Here is a 14783-nt window from a genome sequence, read left to right as displayed (position 1 = left end):
ACAGGTGATCTTTGAATTGCAGTTTTATGTAACTTGGGTCACAACATGGTTTGTCCAGGTGCAGATTTACACCTTACCTCAGCGTTTCTTCTGATTCGTTCTACATAAAATATCTGCAGATCTCTGTTTTATGCCACTGAGATAGCTCAGTGTAGTATATTTGACATTTTGTGAAAGATGGTAAATTTTATTGTCATAGGAACAAAGAACTTGAGGGCAGAAAAGGACGCCCGGCACAGTCTTATCTGCCATTGTTTGTGTTTTGGGGAATATGTATTGCATGGTACTAACCACATTGGTTGTCGTTATTGAGTTCATAATATAAAAGAATGGCATGTTAAGGCCCATATGAACTGCGCTGCCAGGGAAAGGTGGTGTTGGCAGAAGTGACCTCGTCCTCTGGAATAAGCACAGATTGCAGTCGGCAGGAAGGTCTGGAAGTGTTGGCTGCATTCTCTATATCAGTCACCTGTCTGTGCTTGCGTTTTTGTCCCCAAAAGGCACACGGGGGAATTAATCAAGTCTGAGTTCTCTGAGCATTCAATGTCTTGGAGTATGGAATATACTGTGGGCCCAGAGAAGAGATCTTGGTTGGGACAGTCGTACTGTTAAAGCCTTCACCCAGGCAAGGTGTCACTGTGCAGTTACCCACACATACAGCCTGTCAGAAACTGAGAATTACACCCAGCATGCAGAACAAGAGGTGTCACTGTGCAGTTACCCACACATACAGCCTGTCAGAAACTGAGAATTACACCCAGCATGCAGAACAAGAGGTGGCACTGTGCAGTTACCCGCACATACAGCCTGATGTCAGAAACTGAGAATTACACCCAGCATGCAGAACAAGAGGTGTCACTGTGCAGTTACCCGCACATACAGCCTGATGTCAGAAACTGAGAATTACACCCAGCATGCAGAACAAGAGGTGGCACTGTGCAGTTACCCATACATAAAGCCTGTCAGAAACTGAGAATTACACCCAGCATGCAGAACAAGAGGTGTCACTGTGCAGTTACCCACACATACAGCCTGATGTCAGAAACTGAGAATTACACCCAGCATGCAGAACAAGAGGTGAAACTGTGCAGTTACCCACACATACAGCCTGTCAGAAACTGAGAATTACACCCAGCATGCAGAACAAGAGGTGGCACTGTGCAGTTACCCACACATACAGCCTGATGTCCAAAACTGAGAATTACTCCCAGCATGCAGAACCAGAGGTGGCACTGTGCAGTTACCCACACATACAGCCTGATGTCAGAAACTGAGAATTACACCCAGCATGCAGAACAAGAAGTGGCACTGTGCAGTTACCCACACATACAGCCTGATGTCAGAAACTGAGAATTACACCCAGCATGCAGAACAAGAGGTGGCACTGTGCAGTTACCCACACATACAGCCTGATGTCAGAAACTGAGAATTACACCCAGCATGCAGAACAAGAGGTGTCACTGTGCAGTTACCCACACATACAGCCTGATGTCAGAAACTGAGAATTACACCCAGTATGCAGAACAAGAAGTGGCACTGTGCAGTTACCCACACATAGAGCCTGATGTCAGAAACTGAGAATTACACCCAGCATGCAGAACAAGAGGTGTCACTGTGCAGTTACCCACACATACAGCCTGATGTCAGAAACTGAGAATTACACCCAGCATGCAGAACAAGAGGTGTCACTGTGCAGTTACCCACACATACAGCCTGATGTCAGAAACTGAGAATTACACCCAGTATGCAGAACAAGAAGTGGCACTGTGCAGTTACCCACACATACAGCCTGATGTCAGAAACTGAGAATTACACCCAGCATGCAGAACAAGAGGTGTCACTGTGCAGTTACCCACACATACAGCCTGATGTCAGAAACTGAGAATTACACCCAGCATGCAGAACAAGAGGTGTCACTGTGCAGTTACCCACACATACAGCCTGATGTCAGAAACTGAGAATTACACCCAGCATGCAGAACAAGAGGTGAAACTGTGCAGTTACCCACACATACAGCCTGATGTCCGAAACTGAGAATTACACCCAGCATGCAGAACAAGAGGTGTCACTGTGCAGTTACCCACACATACAGCCTGATGTCAGAAACTGAGAATTACACCCAGCATGCAGAACAAGAGGTGTCACTGTGCAGTTACCCACACATACAGCCTGATGTCAGAAACTGAGAATTACACCCAGTATGCAGAACAAGAAGTGGCACTGTGCAGTTACCCACACATACAGCCTGATGTCAGAAACTGAGAATTACACCCAGCATGCAGAACAAGAGGTGTCACTGTGCAGTTACCCACACATACAGCCTGATGTCAGAAACTGAGAATTACACCCAGCATGCAGAACAAGAGGTGTCACTGTGCAGTTACCCACACATACAGCCTGATGTCCGAAACTGAGAATTACACCCAGCATGCAGAACAAGAGGTGTCACTTTGCAGTTACCCACACATACAGCCTGTCAGAAACTGAGAATTACACCCAGCATGCAGAACAAGAGGTGTCACTGTGCAGTTACCCACACATACAGCCTGATGTCAGAAACTGAGAATTACACCCAGCATGCAGAACAAGAGGTGAAACTGTGCAGTTACCCACACATACAGCCTGTCAGAAACTGAGAATTACACCCAGCATGCAGAACAAGAGGTGGCACTGTGCAGTTACCCACACATACAGCCTGATGTCCAAAACTGAGAATTACTCCCAGCATGCAGAACCAGAGGTGGCACTGTGCAGTTACCCACACATACAGCCTGATGTCAGAAACTGAGAATTACACTCAGCATGCAGAACAAGAGGTGTCACTGTGCAGTTACCCACACATACAGCCTGATGTCAGAAACTGAGAATTACACCCAGCATGCAGAACAAGAGGTGAAACTGTGCAGTTACCCACACATACAGCCTGTCAGAAACTGAGAATTACACCCAGCATGCAGAACAAGAGGTGGCACTGTGCAGTTACCCACACATACAGCCTGATGTCCAAAACTGAGAATTACTCCCAGCATGCAGAACAAGAGGTGTCACTGTGCAGTTACCCGCACATACAGCCTGATGTCAGAAACTGAGAATTACACCCAGCATGCAGAACAAGAGGTGGCACTGTGCAGTTACCCATACATAAAGCCTGTCAGAACCTGAGAATTACACCCAGCATGCAGAACAAGAGGTGTCACTGTGCAGTTACCCACACATACAGCCTGATGTCAGAAACTGAGAATTACACCCAGCATGCAGAACAAGAAGTGGCACTGTGCAGTTACCCACACATACAGCCTGATGTCAGAAACTGAGAATTACACCCAGCATGCAGAACAAGAGGTGGCACTGTGCAGTTACCCACACATACAGCCTGATGTCAGAAACTGAGAATTACACCCAGCATGCAGAACAAGAGGTGTCACTGTGCAGTTACCCACACATACAGCCTGATGTCAGAAACTGAGAATTACACCCAGTATGCAGAACAAGAAGTGGCACTGTGCAGTTACCCACACATACAGCCTGATGTCAGAAACTGAGAATTACACCCAGCATGCAGAACAAGAGGTGTCACTGTGCAGTTACCCACACATACAGCCTGATGTCAGAAACTGAGAATTACACCCAGCATGCAGAACAAGAGGTGTCACTGTGCAGTTACCCACACATACAGCCTGATGTCAGAAACTGAGAATTACACCCAGCATGCAGAACAAGAGGTGTCACTGTGCAGTTACCCACACATACAGCCTGATGTCAGAAACTGAGAATTACACCCAGCATGCAGAACAAGAGGTGTCACTGTGCAGTTACCCACACATACAGCCTGATGTCAGAAACTGAGAATTACACCCAGCATGCAGAACAAGAGGTGAAACTGTGCAGTTACCCACACATACAGCCTGATGTCCGAAACTGAGAATTACACCCAGCATGCAGAACAAGAGGTGTCACTGTGCAGTTACCCACACATACAGCCTGATGTCCGAAACTGAGAATTACACCCAGCATGCAGAACAAGAGGTGTCACTGTGCAGTTACCCACACATACAACCTGATGTCCGAAACTGAGAATTACACCCAGCATGCAGAACAAGAGGTGTCACTGTGCAGTTACCCACACATACAGCCTGATGTCAGAAACTGAGAATTACACCCAGCATGCAGAACAAGAGGTGAAACTGTGCAGTTACCCACACATACAGCCTGTCAGAAACTGAGAATTACACCCAGCATGCAGAACAAGAGGTGGCACTGTGCAGTTACCCACACATACAGCCTGATGTCAGAAACTGAGAATTACACCCAGCATGCAGAACAAGAGGTGTCACTGTGCAGTTACCCACACATACAGCCTGATGTCAGAAACTGAGAATTACACCCAGTATGCAGAACAAGAAGTGGCACTGTGCAGTTACCCACACATACAGCCTGATGTCAGAAACTGAGAATTACACTCAGCATGCAGAACAGGAGGTGAAACTGTGCAGTTACCCACACATACAGCCTGATGTCAGAAACTGAGAATTACACCCAGCATGCAGAACAAGAGGTGTCACTTTGCAGTTACCCACACATACAGCCTGTCAGAAACTGAGAATTACACCCAGCATGCAGAACAAGAGGTGTCACTGTGCAGTTACCCACACATACAGCCTGATGTCAGAAACTGAGAATTACACCCAGCATGCAGAACAAGAGGTGAAACTGTGCAGTTACCCACACATACAGCCTGATGTCAGAAACTGAGAATAACACCCAGCATGCAGAACAAGAGGTGTCACTGTGCAGTTACCCACACATACAGCCTGTCAGAAACTGAGAATTACACCCAGCATGCAGAACAAGAGGTGAAACTGTGCAGTTACCCATACATACAGCCTGAAAGAAACTGAGAATTACACCCAGCATGCAGAACAAGAGGTGAAACTGTGCAGTTACCCACACATACAGCCTGATGTCAGAAACTGAGAATTACACCCAGCATTCAGAACAAGAGGTGAAACTGTGCAGTAACCCACACATACAGCCTGTCAGAAACTGAGAATTACACCCAGCATGCAGAACAAGAGGTGGCACTGTGCAGTTACCCATACATACAGACTAAGCACAGATACTGAGAAAAACATCCAACTTACAGGGCAAGAGGTCTTACTGTGCAGTCACCCACACATACAGCCTGTCAGAAACTGAGAATTACACCCAGCATGCAGAACAAGAGGTGGCACTGTGCAGTTACCCATACATACAGACTAAGCACAGATACTGAGAAAAACATCCAACTTACAGGGCAAGAGGTCTTACTGTGCAGTCACCCACACATACAGACTAAGCACAGATACTGAGAATTCCATACAAAACAAGAGCTGGTACTGTGCTGTTGACCAAACATACAAATGAAGGACTGTTCTGTGAATTGCATACAGAATAAGAGGTGATACTGTACAGGTGCTCAAATACTCAAAATGAAATCAGGCACCATGCCCCCTAAACGCCGCAGCAATCCTGGATTTTTGGTACCAAGTAAAGGGAGTGGACAGCCAGCAGGAAGTCCGCAGATGACAGTTACAGATAGCTGCGTGTGCCCGGAGCCTTGCAATTAGGTTAGAGAAAGGGCTGGTGAATTATTAAAGGAAGGATTGCCTGGAAATGCTATAATAAAAGTTAACTTGTAAGACTTGCCGCCTAGAAGTAAAACCAGCTGGATGGGGGTTCTCATCAGACTGTTCTCCCTACATCTCCAACCAATAGAAACCCCTGATGTACTCCGCCTGCACAAACCGCATTTACCGGCCAGGTCAGGTCTATGGCACAGCATAGCACGTCATTGGCAGCCCGTAACTGCCATAAGAAGGGCGTGACAGCGGGCAGTCGGGCACACGCCACAGCTGTTACTTCCTCTGTGCTCAGTATAAACCACAAAGTATAAAATACTGCACATGATGCGTGATCTAGTGCTTGCTGAATGTGGGGATCCCCGCAGGCTCCCTGTATTCACCCTTCTATATCCTTGGTATCATTACTGTGCAATATACGAGGAACACCAAGGTACGTAATCTATTCTGTATTACTCATAAATGTAGTAATATAAAGCCAGGGCTGGCTCACACGCACAGGCCACGAGGAGGCTTTACCCCCAGGCCTCACAGGAAATAATCATTTTACCCCAGTAAGCTGACTTGCGTCTAATCCACATCTCGCTGACAGCTTAAGCCGCTTACCATATACTCCTCCACTATACATAGAGAGCTGCTGTGATGTATAAGGCTGATAATGTGCTCCCTACTTTATACAGAAATGCAGAATATATTGTGAATTACAGGGGTCTTATCTGTCCGCTGCAGAGGCGACACTAAGATCTGGGCGACTTCTCAGCCCTTATCTTGCGTCCGATGGGAAATTCAGTCCCCCAGGTGTCTCGTCTTTGCTGCCAGCCCTCTACAACTGTCCCTTACTTTGTGCTCATCATTTGTTCACAATTGTCTTGATAAGAAAAATGTAAAGTAATACTTATGTAAAGTGTTTGGCCTGTCACCTCTCAGCCTCGCGGCGTGATGCCGGCTGACAGAAAACGTGCCCCTATTGATTGGGGCAAAGGTTTATACCCGCAGCGTTGCCCCAGGACAGTCGTCTGTAACTTGGCGTTTACATCATGTGATCAATATTTCCTCTGGAACAGAAATGAATTCATTTGCATGTCAAGCAGGGATCGTCTGTTCTCAGTAATGGAGTTCTTTCTGCTGCACCGCATAGTACTGTACTCCGCAGCGCCATGTGATGGATTAGTAAGGAATGCCGGCTAGATCTGCGTACACTTACTGTTATGGGTGCAGACATTCTCTGCGAATGCAGGAAGTAGATGTACTTGTATATTTAGTGAACACCGGGCTCATTTCACTGTCATGATTTTGTGGATGCCAAAATTGTTACCTGTACAGAAACCTTAAAAGGAGAGTTTCCATAACATGCTGTAAAGTTTACAATTGTGACATGAGAAATGTTCGACTCCATACATGTGATTAATGTGATAGAATGTGCCAGAGACGTGATAAACGCACATGAGACGTGTTACCTGTGGCTGTATTGTACATTGCACGGGAGAGGTGTTACCTGTGGCTGTATTGTACATTGCACGGGAGACGTGTTACCTGTGGCTGTATTGTACATTGCACGGGAGACGTGTTACCTGTGGCTGTATTGTACATTGCACGGGAGAGGTGTTACCTGTGGCTGTATTGTACATTGCACGGGAGACGTGTTACCTGTGGCTGTATTGTACATTGCACGGGAGACGTGTTACCTGTGGCTGTATCGTACATTGCACGGGAGACGTGTTACCTGTGGCTGTATTGTACATTGCACGGGAGACGTGTTACCTGTGGCTGTATTGTACATTGCACGGGAGACGTGTTACCTGTGGCTGTATTGTACATTGCGCGGGAGACGTGTTACCTGTGGCTGTATTGTACATTGCGCGGGAGACGTGTTACCTGTGGCTGTATTGTACATTGCGCGGGAGACGTGTTACCTGTGGCTGTATTGTACATTGCATGGGAGACGTGTTACCTGTGGCTGTATTGTACATTGCACGGGAGACGTGTTACCTGTGGCTGTATTGTACATTGCACGGGAGACGTGTTACCTGTGGCTGTATCGTACATTGCACGGGAGACGTGTTACCTGTGGCTGTATCGTACATTGCACTGGAGACGTGTTACCTGTGGCTGTATTGTACATTGCACGGGAGACGTGTTACCTGTGGCTGTATTGTACATTGCACGGGAGACGTGTTACCTGTGGCTGTATCGTACATTGCACTGGAGACGTGTTACCTGTGGCTGTATCGTACATTGCACGGGAGACGTGTTACCTGTGGCTGTATCGTACATTGCACTGGAGACGTGTTACCTGTGGCTGTATCGTACATTGCACTGGAGACGTGTTACCTGTGGCTGTATCGTACATTGCACTGCAGACGTGTTGCCTGTGGCTGTATTGTACATTGCAAGGGAGACGTGTTACCTGTGGCTGTATTGTACATTGCACGGGAGACGTGTTACCTGTGGCTGTATCGTACATTGCACTGGAGACGTGTTACCTCTAGCTGTATCGTACATTGCACGGGAGACGTGTTATCTGTGGCTGTATCTTACATTGCACCGGAGACGTGTTACCTGTGGCTGTATTGTACATTGCACGGGAGACGTGTTACCTGTGGCTGTATTGTACATTGCACGGGAGACGTGTTACCTGTGGCTGTATCGTACATTGCACGGGAGACGTGTTACCTGTGGCTGTATCGTACATTGCACGGGAGACGTGTTACCTGTGGCTGTATCGTACATTGCACGGGAGACGTGTTACCTGTGGCTGTATTGTACATTGCACGGGAGATGTGTTACCTGTGGCTGTATTGTACATTGCACTGGAGACGTGTTACCTGTGGCTGTATTGTACATTGCACGGGAGACGTGTTGCCTGTGGCTGTATTGTACATTGCACGGGAAACGTGTTACCTGTGGCTGTATCGTACATTGCACGGAAGACGTGTTACCTGTGGCTGTATTGTACATTGCACGGGAGAGGTGTTACCTGTGGCTGTATTGTACATTGCACGGGAGACGTGTTACCTGTGGCTGTATCGTACATTGCACTGGAGACGTGTTACCTGTGGCTGTATTGTACATTGCACGGGAGACGTGTTACCTGTGGCTGTATCGTACATTGCACTGGAGACGTGTTACCTGTGGCTGTATCGTACATTGCACTGGAGATGTGTTACCTGTGGCTGTATTGTACATTGTACGGGAGACGTGTTACCTGTGGCTGTATTGTACATTGCACGGGAGACGTGTTACCTGTGGCTGTATTGTACATTGCACGGGACATGTGTTACCTGTGGCTGTATTGTACATTGCACGGGACATGTGTTACCTGTGGCTGTATTGTACATTGCACGGGAGACGTTTTACCTGTGGCTGTATTGTACATTGCACGGGAGACGTGTTACCTGTGGCTGTATTGTACATTGCATGGGAGACGTGTTACCTGTGGCTGTATTGTACATTGCACGGGAGACGTGTTACCTGTGGCTGTATTGTACATTGCACGGGAGATGTGTTACCTGTGGCTGTATTGTACATTGCACGGGAGACGTGTTACCTGTGGCTGTATTGTACATTGCACGGGAGACGTGTTACCTGTGGCTGTATCGTACATTGCACTGGAGACGTGTTACCTGTGGCTGTATCGTACATTGCACGGGAGACGTGTTACCTGTGGCTGTATTGTACATTGCACTGGAGACGTGTTACCTGTGGCTGTATTGTACATTGCACAGGAGACGTGTTACCTGTGGCTGTATTGTACATTGCACTGGAGACGTGTTACCTGTGGCTGTATTGTACATTGCACGGGAGACGTGTTACCTGTGGCTGTATTGTACATTGCACTGGAGACGTGTTACCTGTGGCTGTATTGTACATTGCACGGGAGACGTGTTACCTGTGGCTGTATTGTACATTGCACAGGAGACGTGTTACCTGTGGCTGTATTGTACATTGCACTGGAGACGTGTTACCTGTGGCTGTATTGTACATTGCACGGGAGACGTGTTACCTGTGGCTGTATTGTACATTGCACTGGAGACGTGTTACCTGTGGCTGTATTGTACGTTGCACGGGAGACGTGTTACCTGTGGCTGTATTGTACATTGCACTGGAGACGTGTTACCTGTGGCTGTATCGTACATTGCACGGGAGACGTGTTACCTGTGGCTGTATTGTACATTGCACTGGAGACGTGTTACCTGTGGCTGTATTGTACATTGCACGGGAGACGTGTTACCTGTGGCTGTATTGTACATTGCACGGGAGACGTGTTACCTGTGGCTGTATTGTACATTGCACGGGAGACGTGTTACCTGTGGCTGTATTGTACATTGCACTGGAGACGTGTTACCTGTGGCTGTATTGTACATTGCACGGGAGACGTGTTACCTCTGGCTGTATCGTACATTGGCCCTCATTCCGAGTTGTTCGCTCGTTGCCGAGTTTCGCTATATTGCTATTAGTCGCTTACTGCGCATGCGCAAGATTCGCAGAGCGCATGCGCTTAGTTTTCTCTGACGTCCTAGTGGATGCTGGGTACTCCGTAAGGACCATGGGGAATAGACTGGCTCCGCAGGAGACTGGGCTCTCTTAAAAGAAAGATTAGGTACTATATCTGGTGTGCACTGGCTCCTCCCTCTCTGCCCCTCCTCCAGACCTCAGTTAGAATCTGTGCCCGGCCAGAGCTGGATGCACCTAGTGGGCTCTCCTGAGCTTACTAGAAAAGAAAGTATTTGTTAGGTTTTTTATTTTCAGTGAGATCTGCTGGCAACAGACTCACTGCTACGAGGGACTGAGGGGAGAGAAGCAAACCTACCTGCTTGCAGCTAGCTTGTGCTTCTAAGGCTACTGGACACCATTAGCTCCAGAGGGATCGAACACAGGGCCCGACCTCGATCGTCCGTTCCCGGAGCCGCGCCGCCGTCCCCCTTGCAGAGCCAGAAGACCGGAAGATTCCAGGAGAAAATTGGCGGCTGAAGACTCCAGTCTTCAATAAGGTAGCGCACAGCACTGCAGCTGTGCGCCATTGCTCCCACAGCACACCACACGCTCCGGTCACTGGTAGGTGCAGGGCGCTGGGGGGGGGGCGCCCTGGGCTGCAATATGTATACCTTGTTGGCAAAATGCACATAATACAGTTATAAACTGTATATGTGCCTAATCCCCCGCCATAAATATTATTAAAGAAGCGGGAGAAGCCCGCCGCTGAAGGGGCGGGGCTATCTTCCTCAGCACAGCCAGCGCCATTTTCTCTTCACAGCTCCACTGGAAGGACGCTCCCCAGGCTCTCCCCTGCAGTATACACTACGAGAAGGGTAAAAAAGAGAGGGGGGGGGGGGGGGGCACATAAATTTAGGCGCAAAAGGTGATATAAGCAGCTATTGGGGGAAAATTCACTTTGTATTAGTGTAAATCCCTCTGTTATATAGCGCTCTGGTGTGTGCTGGCATACTCTCTCTCTGTCTCCCCAAAGGACTTTGTGGGGTCCTGTCCTCAGTCAGAGCATTCCCTGTGTGTGTGTGTGTGTGTGTGCGGTGTGTCGGTACGGCTGTGTCGACATGTTTGATGAGGACGCTTACGTGGAGGCGGAGCAGGAGCCGATAAGTGTGATGTCGCCCCCTGCGGGGCCGACACCAGAGTGGATGGATATGTGGAAGGTATTAACCGACAGTGTCAACTCCTTGCATAAAAGGTTCGATGACGTAACAGCTTTGGGACAGCCGGCATCTCAGCCCGCGCCTGCCCAAGCGTCTCAGAGGCCATCAGGGGCTCAAAAACGCTCGCTACCTCAGATGGCAGACACAGATGTCGACACGGAGTCTGACTCCAGTGTCGACGAGGATGAGACAAATGTACAATCCACAAGGGCCATCCGATGCATGATTACGGCAATGAAAAATGTGTTGCACATTTCTGACATTAACCCGGTTACCACTAAAAAGGGTATTATGTTTGGGGAGAAAAAGCAGCCAGTGACTATTCCCCCATCTGATGAGTTAAATGAATTGTGTGAAGAAGCGTGGTGTTCCCCAGATAAGAAATTAGTGATTTCTAAGAGGTTACTAATGGCGTACCCGTTCCCGCCAACGGACAGGTTGCGTTGGGAAACATCCCCTAGGGTGGACAAGGCGCTCACACGCTTATCAAAAAAGGTGGCAATGCCGTCTCAGGATACGGCCGCCTTAAAGGAGCCCGCAGATAGAAAGCAGGAGGCTATCCTGAAGTCTGTGTATACACACTCAGGTACTATACTGAGACCTGCTATAGCTTCAGCATGGATGTGTAGTGCTGCAGCAGCATGGTCTGATTCCCTGTCAGATAACATTGATTCCGTGGACAGGGATACTATTTTGCTAAACATAGAGCACATTAAAGACGTAGTCTTATATATGAGGGATGCACAGAGGGACATTTGCCGGCTGGCATCTAGAATTAATGCAATGTCCATTTCTGCCAGGAGAGTATTATGGACTCGGCAGTGGACAGGTGATGCTGATTCTAAAAGGCACATGGAAGTTTTGCCTTATAAGGGTGAGGAATTGTTTGGGGACGATCTCTCGGACCTCGTATCCACAGCAACAGCTGGGAAGTCGACTTTTTTACCTCAGGTTCCCTCACAGCCTAAGAAAGCACCGGATTATCAAGTACAGTCCTTTCGGCCTCAGAAAGGCAAGCGGGTCAGAGGCGCGTCCTTTCTGCCCAGAGGCAGGGGTAGAGGGAAAAAGCTGCACCAGACAGCCAGTTCCCAGGAACAAAAATCCTCCCCTGCTTCCACTAAGTCCACCGCATGACGCTGGGGCTCTACAGGTGGAGCCAGGTGCGGTGGGGGCCCGTCTCCGGAACTTCAGCGACCAGTGGGTTCGCTCACAGGTGGATCTCTGGGTTCTACAAGTGGTATCTCAGGGATACAAGCTGGAGTTCGAGACGTCTCCCCCTCGCCGTTACCTCAAATCAGCCTTGCCAGCTACTCCCATGGAAAGGGAGGTAGTACTGGCGGCAATTCACAAGCTGTACCTTCAGCAGGTGATAATCAAAGTTCCCCTCCTTCAACAGGGACGGGGTTACTATTCCACAATGTTTGTGGTACCGAAACCAGACGGTTCGGTAAGACCCATTATAAATTTGAAATCCTTGAACACATATAAGGAAGTTCAAGTTCAAAATGGAATCGCTCAGGGCGGTTATTGCAAGCCTGGAAGAGGGGGATTTTATGGTGTCACTGGACATCAAGGATGCTTACCTACATGTCCCCATTTACCCACCTCACCAGGAGTACCTCAGGTTTGTGGTACAGGACTGCCATTACCAATTCCAGATGTTGCCGTTTGGTCTGTCCACGGCACCGAGGGTATTTACCAAGGTAATGGCCGAAATGATGATACTCCTTCGAAAGAAGGGAGTTACAATTATCCCGTACTTGGACGATCTCCTTATAAAGGCAAGGTCCAAGGAGCAGTTGTTGGTCGGAGTAGCACTATCTCAGGAAGTGCTGCAACAGCACGGCTGGATTCTGAATATCCCAAAGTCGCAGCTGGTTCCTACGACGCGTCTGCTGTTCTTGGGCATGATTCTGGACACAGAACAGAAGAAGGTGTTTCTCCCGGAGGAGAAGGCCAAGGAGTTGTCATCCCTGGTCAGAGACCTCCTGAAACCAAAACAGGTGTTGGTGCATCACTGCACGCGAGTCCTGGGAAAGATGGTAGCTTCTTACGAAGCAGTTCCCTTCGGCAGGTTCCATGCAAGGATCTTTCAGTGGGATCTGTTAGACAAGTGGTCCGGATCGCATCTTCAGATGCATCGGCTGATCACCCTGTCACCGAGGGCCAGGGTGTCTCTGCTGTGGTGGCTGCAGAGTGCTCATCTTCTCGAGGGCCGCAGATTCGGCATTCAGGACTGGGTCCTGGTGACCACGGATGCAAGCCTCCGAGGTTGGGGGGCAGTCACTCAGGGAAGAAACTTCCAAGGACAATGGTCGAGTCAGGAGACTTCCCTACACATAATTATTCTGGAACTAAGGGCCATTTACAATGCCCTAAGTCAAGCAGAACCCCTGCTTCAAAACCAGCCGGTGCTGATTCAGTCAGACAACATCACGGCTGTCGCCCATGTAAACCGACAGGGCGGCACAAGAAGCAGGATGGCGATGGCAGAAGCCACAAGGATTCTCCGATGGGCGGAGAATCATGTGCTAGCACTGTCAGCAGTGTTCATTCCGGGAGTGGACAACTGGGAAGCAGACTTCCTCAGCAGGCACGACCTCCACCCGGGAGAGTGGGGACTTCATCCAGAAGTCTTCCAGCTGATTGTAAATCGTTGGGAAAGGCCACAGGTGGACATGATGGCGTCCCGCCTCAACAAAAAGCTAAAAAGATATTGCGCCAGGTCAAGGGACCCTCAGGCGATAGCTGTGGACGCTCTAGTGACACCGTGGGTGTACCAGTCGGTTTATGTGTTCCCTCCTCTTCCTCTCATACCAAAGGTACTGAGGATAATAAGAAAGAGAGGAGTAAGAACTATACTCATCGTTCCAGATTGGCCAAGAAGAACTTGGTACCCGGAACTACAAGAAATGATCTCAGAGGACCCTTGGCCTCTGCCGCTCCGACAGGACCTGCTACAGCAGGGGCCCTGTCTGTTCCAAGACTTACCGCGGCTGCGTTTGACGGCATGGCGGTTGAACGCCGGATCCTAATGGAAAAGGGCATTCCGGTTGAAGTCATTCCTACGCTGATAAAAGCTAGGAAGGATGTGACAGCAAAACATTATCACCGCATATGGGCGAAAATATGTTGCTTGGTGTGAGGCCATGAAGGCCCCAACAGAGGAATTTCAGCTGGGTCGATTTCTGCACTTCCTACAGTCAGGAGTGACTATGGGCCTAAAATTGGGATCCATTAAAGTCCAGATTTCGGCCCTGTCTATTTTCTTTCAAAAAGAACTGGCTTCACTGCCCGAAGTTCAGACGTTTGTTAAGGGAGTGCTGCATATTCAGCCCCCTTTTGTGCCTCCAGTGGCACCTTGGGATCTCAACGTAGTGTTGGATTTCCTAAAATCACATTGGTTTGAGCCACTTCAGACCGTGGAGTTGAAGTATCTCACGTGGAAGGTAGTCATGCTGTTGGCCTTGGCCTCAGCTAGGCGTGTGTCAGAATTGGCGGCTTTGTCCTGTAA

At 48.8% G+C, this 14783-nt stretch overlaps 1 protein-coding gene across 4 annotated transcripts in view; it reads left to right on the top strand.

Annotated features, from left to right (window-relative positions):
• Positions 1-14783, top strand: part of DMAP1 (DNA methyltransferase 1 associated protein 1) — a 109518-nt gene that overhangs the window by 83214 nt on the left and 11521 nt on the right. The gene's annotated exons all lie outside the window — the stretch shown is intronic.

The sequence above is a fragment of the Pseudophryne corroboree genome, chromosome 9 (genome assembly GCF_028390025.1).
Source record: "Pseudophryne corroboree isolate aPseCor3 chromosome 9, aPseCor3.hap2, whole genome shotgun sequence".
In the NCBI taxonomy this organism is placed as follows: Eukaryota; Metazoa; Chordata; class Amphibia; order Anura; family Myobatrachidae; genus Pseudophryne; species Pseudophryne corroboree.
Note: the sequence above shows the minus strand (reverse complement) of the source record. Positions and strands in the feature narration are given on the sequence as shown.